Genomic DNA, 9,743 nt, shown 5'->3' with positions numbered 1-9,743 from the left:
AAAAACGAGTTTTAATGACTCCAACCTAAGTGTATGTAAACTTCCAACCTCATCTGTATATATAAGGTACACTGCCGTTCAAAAGTTTGGGGTCACTTAGAAACGTCCTTGTTTTTGAAAGAAAAGCACATTTTTTGTCCATTAAAATAACATCAAATTGATCAGAAATACAGTGTAGACATTGTTAATGTTGTAAATGACTACTGTAGCTGGAAACGGCTGATTTTTAATGGAATATCTACATAGGCGTACAGAGACCCATTATCAGCAACCATCACTCCTGTGTACCAATGGTACGTTGTGTTAGCTAATCCAAGTTTATCATTTTAAAAGGATAATTGATCATTAGAAAACCCTTTTGCCATTATGTTAGCACAGCTGAAAACTGTTGTCCTGATTAAAGAAGCAATAAAACTGGCCTTTTTTGGACTAGTTGAGTATCGGGAGCGTCAGCATTTGTGGGTTCGATTACAGGCTCAAAATGGTCAGAAACAAAGACCTTTCTTCTGAAACTTTTCAGTCTATTCTTGTTCTGAGAAATGAAGGCTATTTCATGCAAGAAATTGCCAAGAAACTGAAGATCTCATACAACGCTGTGCACTACTCCCTTCACAGAACAGCGCAAACTGGCTCTAACCAGAATAGAAAGAGGAGTGGGAGGCCCCAGTGCACAACTGAGCAAGAGGACAAGTACATTAGAGGGTCTAGTTTGAGAAACATACAAGTCCCCAACTGGCAGCTTCATTAAATAGTACCTGCAAAACACCAGTCTTAACGTCAACAGTGAAGAGGCGACTCCGGGATGCTGGCCTTCTAGGCAGAGTTCCACTGTCCAGTGTCTGTGTTCTTTTGCCCATCTTAATCTTTTCTTTTTATTGGCCAGTCGGAGATATGGCTTTTTCTTTGCAACTCTGCCTGCAAGTGTTCCTCTCAAGTGTTTCTCCAAAGTCATGCTCATGTTCACGTTCAGTCATGCTCAACAGATACCTGTATAGTACTGTCGTAGCGTTGACTATCATTAATGTGAAGACTGTATGTTATCAAATCAGTTCTCTGTCATTTAATTACGTGATTAACTTTAATTAACTAGGAAGTCGGGGCACCACGGGATTTTTTTTTTTTTAATAGTTTTTATTTCCCGGATTAACTCTTCCGATATTGTCATATCTTTTCGATTACAGTCACTTATTAATGATTTATTACCTCATCAGTCTCATTACTGAACATAGCAAACTCTTGGATATCTGCACGAACCCTAACATATATCATGAATCAGCGATACACAAATTGTCTTAATTATTTATTGACTAACTAACGTAATCAATCACAGAATTACATAAACACACACACACACACACACACACACAAAATAGGTCATACATTGGTTACTGACATGATAGAAAAGTCCCTAGTAGGCTAAGCCCATATGACGGCTTGGTAGACAAAGGAAAGGGGTGGGGACAGCTCAAGAGCGGGAAACTCAGAGCTCATAACTACACTCATAGAAATTACTAATACTTTGAACATGAACAACTGCTCATTCGAAAATAAATTTCAATTTACATATTTACGGGTGTATGTCTTGGTTGTCCCTCTCTGCATTCGCCGGTGCGTCTGCTGTATAGTCAGTCGACAGAAAGCCTCTGGTTTGTCCACCAGAGATCAAAGTCTGTCGGAGTTGTAGGTTGTTATAATGGATACTTCAGAGTACCATTTCGGAAATGTTCTTAGACCGGATGTGTTTACCAGACCAAAGTATTTAAACAGCTGCAGCCTGAATAATTGTTCTTTAGTTTGTAGATTTCTTAGCCATTTCAACGTGGGCATGATCTCCACATTCTCTGGTCTTGTGTTCTTTGGTAGAGTTGCCAACCATTTCAACATGTAGCGACAGCTTCCATGTTTTCTGGTCTCTGAAGTGGTTCAAACTACTCTACACACCAACGTCACCCGTCATGTTTTGGTCTCGAGTAGTAATAGCTATTTCAACGTGGGAACTCCCGTCCCTGCATTTTTGACTCTTGCTTGTAGATTTCTTAACCATTCGAGACGTGCGGCTTACCGTGGGTCTCTTTGACATAAAATGTACATTTTGTCATGAGTGGTTTTATACTCTGTGGAAGAAGGGGCGGTTCCATGATGCATGATGTGATGTCTGGGCTCACAGGGGGCGTGGCCACTGACTAATTAAAACTTTATATCTAAACAAGTATCTCGTTTAGAAGGCCAACATCATATTACATCTTCTCACAAATAGTTTCATATTCACTCATATATTTTATACAACCATCAGATGCAAACCCCATAATTGAGAAGTTTACACAGCCAAAGACGCAGTAATGTGTGTCTCCTGTCCTTCATGACATCACCAAATGAGACAAGAGACGGTCATGTCGAGTTTAAGTGTCCACGGACCATTCCCACATTCTCAAAAATATAAATATTGTTTAATTCTCAAATTTGGAGGATTAGGAGTTTTGGCAAGAAGAATGTATTTGTTCTCCGTAGGCTCTCTCCCTCAATACTCCATGGCAACGAAGAGAGTTTCTACCAGGAATTTATGACCGTTGTAAAACCTGTGGTGGGAGAGAGAGTGAGAGAGGGGGGGGGGGAGCCACGATATACACCCAAAAGGGCCACGTCGTGACAGTACAGTATCACTCGTCCAGCTATATCAGCAGTCTATGATCAATCTCAGATGTTGATGTGAAGAGGTCGTCATGGCTTTCTAGCCAATGGATTTTCTTATGGTATGGCTGTCCTCAGCTTCCTTTGAGTCCATCAGGGCCAAAGCTGAACTGTGCAGTCTCAGGTTGGATGTACATCAGAGATTGGCTGATGATGTCCTACAGAGGTTCTGGTTGGTTGGTATCTCAGAATTCTGGATAGCTGGATCTGTCCTCTCATTGGGTTACTGTCCCAATGTTCTGGAGTCTGATTGGTTCTTCTTGTCTTACAGAGGTTCTGGTTGAACAGTGTGCCAGCATTGGAGTCAGGGCCGGAGGGGTTTGAAACATAGTCTGGAAGATTGTGAATAGTGAGAGAGAGGATTACACCACAATGTCATTAAAAAAAAGGGATGATCTCCTGCCGCATTCATTCAGATCCTGTGAGACATAATTTAATCCACAAACCTTAAAAAGCAAACATCGGAGCTTACTTGACAAAAAAATAAAGCTCAGAGGCCAGGGCAACACACAGCTCAGCTCAGCTAGCTTACATCATGTCTGCATCTGGGTGGACGGATTTATGTATGGAAACAATATGGCTGTTTGGTGAGGGAGTAGAGAGAGCACAGGCGATGGGGAGAGAGAGACCGAGAGACAGCTAGTTTACATCATGTCTGGATGGATGTATAAACACTATATCTCTCTTTGGGGAGAGAGTAGACGGAGTAGAATTCCATGTAGTTGTAGAGGGAGAGAGATGGGGAGGGAGACAGAGAGAGTGGGGGTGGGAGAGAGAGAGAGAGAGAGACGGGGAGGGAGACAGAGAGAGTGGGGGCGGGGGAGAGAGAGAAAGCGAGAGAAAGATAGAGAGAGAGAGATGGAAAGATGTTCTACCTGGTTCTCTTAGCGCATGGGTGTGGTTGGGTTACCTGGTTCTCCTAGTGTATGGGTGTGGTTGGGTTACCTGGTTCTCCTAGTGTATGGGTGTGGTTGGGTTACCTGGTTCTCCTAGTGTATGGGTGTGGTTGGGTTACCTGGTTCTCCTAGTGTATGGGTGTGGTTGGGTTACCTGGTTCTCCTAGTGTATGGGTGTGGTCCTATATGTGAGGTTGGCCAGATGCAGAGAAACAGAGACACAGAGAGACAGAGACACAGATGCAGAGAGACAGAGACGCAGAGAGACAGAGTAGGTTACCTGGTGCTCCTAGAGTGTGAGGTTGATTTACCTGGTGCTCCTAGTGTGTGTGAGGTTGGGTTACCAGGTGCTCCTAGTGTTGGGCCAGGGTCTGATACTGGAGCAGCATAAACAGCTGGACCTGGACCTGTGGGCTGAGGCTCAGTCCTCTACTGCTCGACACATCCTGGGAGGTCAGGCTCTACATGGGGTCAAAGCTGAAAAGGTCAAACAATCTGATGGCCCGAATGAAAGCAATCTATATGGCATGGTATTCTGTCACAGACATGCTGTAGCCTTACAAAACATGAACCATACCTCCCTGCTGAACCATACCTCCCAGCTGAACCATACCTCCCAGCTGAACCATACCTCCCATACCTCCCAGCTGAACCATACCTCCCAGCTGAACAATACCTCCCATACCTCCCTGCTGAACCATACCTCCCAGCTGAACCATACCTCCCTCCTGAACAATACCTCCCATACCTCCCAGCTGAACCATACCTCCCAGCTGAACCATACCTCCCAGCTGAACCATACCTCCCAGCTGAACCATACCTCCCAGCTGAACAATACCTCCCATACCTCCCTGCTGAACCATACCTCCCAGCTGAACCATACCTCCCAGCTGAACAATACCTCCCATACCTCCCTGCTGAACCATACCTCCCATACCTCCCTGCTGAACCATACCTCCCATGCCTCCCTGCTGAACCATACCTCCCAGCTGAACCATACCTCCCAGCTGAACCATACCTCCCATACCTCCCTGCTGAACCATACCTCCCATACCTCCCTGCTGAACCATACCTCCCAGCTGAACCATACCTCCCAGCTGAATCTCCCTGCTGAACCGTACCTCCCTCCTGAACCATACCTCCCTGCTGAACCATACCTCCGTGTTGAACCATACCTCCCATACCTCCCTGCTGAACCATACCTCCCTGCTGAACCGTACCTCTCAGCTGAACCATACCTCCCTGCTGAACCATACCTCCCTGCTGAACCATACCTCCCATACCTCCCTGCTGAACCATACCTCCCTGCTGAACCATACCTCCCAGCTGAACCATACCTCCCTGCTGAACCGTACCTCTCAGCTGAACCATACCTCCCTGCTGAACCATACCTCCCATACCTCCCTGCTGAACCATACCTCCCATACCTCCCTGCTGAACCATACCTCCCTGCTGAACCATACCTCCCTGCTGAACCATACCTCCCTGCTGAACCATACCTCCCTGCTGAACTGTACCTCCCAGCTGCTTGGTGAACAGGACCTGTATGAGCAGCCAGCAGAACCATGATGCTCTCCATCGTTCCCTTACAGCAGAACAGCACCAGTCTGCCACCGGGTCTGGCCAGGCTACTCCTCATCGTGGTAAGGCATGGTGGCCTATGGTCCTACTGTATTGGATTTCATTTATTACTTTAAGCTGCAAGTGGAGCGGAGGGTTTTAACAGTGCATCTCCAGTGATGCCCTCAGGCTCTAGAGACAGGGTTGGGTAGGTTACTTTTTAAATGTAATCCGTTACTAGTTACCTTTCCAAAATTGTAATCAGTAACGTAACTTTTGGATTACCCCAAACGCAGTAACATAATCTGATTACTTTTGGATCATAATCTGATTCCCTTTAAGAGGGAAAGAAGAAGACAGAATGAATCCATCAAATGCTGGTGTGTCATCATAGGGGGTTCTAGCTTGTGGTCAGACTTGCGTATTTTTTCAACACTGAATTGAATGTCATTGAGAAAAGAGAAAGGTGTCATAATGTATTTTATTTCTGTCTTCTTTTCCTTTCGCAATGTCAAAGTAATCCAACAAGTCATAATCATTACGTTTTTATAAAATATCCTGTAATCTGATGACAATATTTGACATGTAATCAGTTACTACCCAGTCCCCAACCCTGTCTAGAGGGAACCACACCTCCATAGAGCTTATTCCATAGCTAAACTTCTACTCCAGGTTACTCGATCCAGAAGACTACTCCATAGCTAAACTTCTACTCCAGATTACTTGATCCAGAAGACTACTCCATAGCTAAACTTCTACTCCAGGTTACTCGATCCAGAAGACTACTCCATAGCTAAACTTCTACTCCAGATTACTTGATCCAGAAGGCTACTCCATAGCTAAACTTCTACTCCAGGTTACTCGATCCAGAAGACTACTCCATAGCTAAACTTCTACTCCAGATTACTTGATCCAGAAGGCTACTCCATAGCTAAACTTCTACTCCAGATTACTTGATCCAGAAGGCTACTCCATAGCTAAACTTCTACTCCAGATTACTCGATCCAGAAGACTACTCCATAGCTAAATTTCTACTCCAGATTACTCGATTCAAAAGACTACTCCATAGTTAAACCACTACTCCATCCAGTATACTGTATCCAGAAGACTACTCCATAGCTAAACCCCAACTCCAGTATACTGTATCCAGAAGACTACTCCATAGCTAAACCCCAACTCCAGTATACTGTATCCAGAAGACTACTCCATAGCTAAACCCCAACTCCAGTATACTGTATCCAGAAGACTACTCAGGATGATTATGGGGTTGTAAAGGGACGCTCTAGGGTTCCTATAAGTCCTAGTGGGACTTGATGTATTCCTTTCAGCTCCAAGTGGAGCAGAGGGCCTCAACATTGCTGGTCTTCAGTGATCCTCTAGGGCCCTACAGGGAAGCTCCACAGAAATATGCGGCGTGGGAGTCGGAGTTCACTCCATCTGAACAGCCATGATCCAGTTCACGACTAAGAGTTAGGACTCTCAGTTCACGACTAAGAGTTAGGACTCTCAGTTCACGACTAAGAGTTAGGATGGATGGTACATTCTGTTCAGAAAAGATCCTGAGTTTAGATATGAGGTATCTAAAAACACCATCCACAGCAGAATACAGTCCCCAGGCTCCAGAAGACCACCGGCTTGGGATGGATATGTCATTCTGTGCAGCAAACAGAAGAGCATTAGATTCAATCCAGTAGGTACTCTACTCCATTTCTAAACATCCATTCCAGTTCACAGAATCCAGAACAGTCAGGATGGAGGATGTTTGCATTCTGCCAAGCGCCTGCGTTTTGATCCCTGAGGTCCTTTCTGTCCTCCTGACCAATCCGATGCCTCTTTCTCGGGCTCCTGACCAATCCGATGCCTCTTTCTCGGGCTCCTGACCAATCCGATGCCTCTTTCTCGGGCTCCTGACCAATCCGATGCCTCTTTCTCGGGCTCCTGACCAATCCGATGCCTCTTTCTCGGGCTCCTGACCAATCCGATGCCTCTTTCTCGGGCTCCTGACCAATCCGATGCCTCTTTCTCGGGCTCCTGACCAATAAGATGCCTCTTTCTCTCCTCCTGACCAATCCGATGCCTCTTTCTCTCCTCCTGACCAATCCGATGCCTCTTTCTCGGGCTCCTGACCAATCCGATGCCTCTTTCTTTCCTCCTGACCAATCCGATGCCTCTTTCTCTCCTTCTGACCAATCCGATGCCTCTTTCTCGGGCTCCTGACCAATCCGATGCCTCTTTCTCTCCTCCTGACCAATCCGATGCCTCTTTCTCGGGCTCCTGACCAATCCGATGCCTCTTTCTCTCCTCCTGACCAATCCGATGCCTCTTTCTCGGGCTCCTGACCAATCCGATGCCTTTTTCTTTGTTCCCGGCCAAATTCAATTCAAGACTTTTATTTTCACCGCATGAGAAAGTCACATAGAAAAGAAAAACAAAAACATTTGTGTTTGTGTCTGACACCATCACAGGGTCCTCCTTGATGTCTGGATGACATGACAGTAGACGGGAAGATCCAACCGGTACATTATGCAACTGGTGCCAATCAGCTTGGGTCTTCTATGGTACAGTGCTTCTATCAGCATCCCCAAGTTCACCTCCCATTTGTCCTGGTGCATCTCCCATTTGTCCGGGTGCATCTCCCATTTGTCATGGTGCATCTCCCATTTGTCCTGCTGCATCTCCCATTTGTCCTGCTGCATCTCCCATTTGTCATGGTGCATCTCCCATTTGTCATGGTGCATCTCCCATTTGTCATGGTGCATCTCCCATTTGTCACGGTGCATCTCCCATTTGTCATGGTGCATCTCCCATTTGTCATGGTGCATCTCCCATTTGTCACGGTGCATCTCCCATTTGTCCTGCTGCATCTCCCATTTGTCATGGTGCATCTCCCATTTGTCCTGGTGCATCTTCCATTTGTCCTGGTGCATCTCCCTTCCATTGTATTTCATTCCCTTTCTTTTGTGCATTGAGATAACAAAATAAAAACTGTGATGCTTCAACGATGGGTTAGTAAATCTTCTCTCAGTTCTCCAACATTCTCTGATCCAGACTCAATTCAGACAGGACAGTAATTCCAGAGATGATACAGGCTTTGGTAATTCCCTCTTCAACAGAGACTTAGCAGTCTGTTGTGGTGTTAGTCCTCCCCGGTGAGTGATGCAGGGGCCGGGAGAGGGAGGTTAGAGGGTGAATGAAACCGGTGCTCCAGATACCATTCCAGCAGAGTCACTAGTACCGACCTCACACACACGCTACACCGCCCCTCCACATACACACACCATCCCTACGGCCAACAAGAGGTCACTTCCACTAGCATGTCCCCAGCCATCCATCTTTTGTGCATCAGAGTTCAGGAAGTAAAGTTCACATTCCACACACTCTCCCCATATCTCTCTCTCACACATACTCTCTCTCTCTCACACACACACACGCACAGACGCACACACTTTAAGATGTTGTGGAGGTTGATGTATGTGTGTGAGGTTACGGTAACACGACCACACAATTTGACTTAAAAAAAAAAAACGACTAAAAAGCTTTCTGTGTGAGGTTACTCTAAATAAGCTCATCTAGATCGGTTTAAATAACACAGTAATAACAGTAATAACACAGTAATAACACAGTAATAACACGTTTGAAATAAACAGAGCTCAGAGAAAGAGATGAAGCATTCTGCTAGAGATGTCGCTGGATAAGAGTCTCCGTACGGGAGGCAATGCCAACCATCAACTGGCCACTAATTCATATACTGCAGTCTAATCAGTAACACTCCTTATGGATAGTCTCTTCAGAAAGCATTATCAGCACACATATCTATGTCAGGTGCTAATAAACATTTATAAACTGCCTTCGTAAAAGCATTAAGGCCAACCAGGCGTTAGGTCTAGACTACGTAAACACGAATAACAATACTAAGTGAAAAAAAACTATTTTTACACCAGACTTATTTCCTCAAGGAGATTTATTTAGTTCCTCCTCCTGTCCACATCAGAATACATTGAGCGAACAAATACCCCCCCCCCCCCCCCAAAAAAACCAGTCGACTGGTTTCCTCACTAATACACAAAACCGGTCCTTTGGTCTGTCTATAGTACAGCTGGAGAGGCATTCTGTGTGAGATATACATGACTGTTGGTTAAACCAGACGGAATGTTTCTGTAAAGTGAAAGTGCCGAGCCGACAACATTCAGTACGGTTTTATCACGTTATGATTGTGGCCCCCCCCCCCTGTGATTGTACGTATACAATTATATTAAATAAGATCGCTGACCAATGACTGGTCTGAAAGATAGACAGCTTAGCTCATCCCCTGAGTTTTATGGTTCTGCCCAGTGGGTCATAAGTACTCCAGGGTCGTGTTCATTAGGCACCAAACAAGAATACCTGGTCTTGTCCCATAACTAAATTGTCAGTTTTTTCTTCTTCTCCAGTTTCAAATCATTTTGTCCTAATGAACACAACCCAGCTCCCATGACGCAGATGTCATGAGGGAAACCATCAAAAGAGACTCAATTTCAGTGTCACATTGTACGAATGCTGAATGTTTTACCTGAGTATTTTAAAGACACATTCTCTGGGTGTTTGATATGATCTGTGCTG

Source organism: Salvelinus namaycush, chromosome 21 (genome assembly GCF_016432855.1).
Source record: "Salvelinus namaycush isolate Seneca chromosome 21, SaNama_1.0, whole genome shotgun sequence".
Lineage (NCBI taxonomy): Eukaryota > Metazoa > Chordata > Actinopteri > Salmoniformes > Salmonidae > Salvelinus > Salvelinus namaycush.
The sequence above is the reverse complement of the archived record's forward strand: the minus strand, read 5'-3'. Positions refer to the sequence as shown.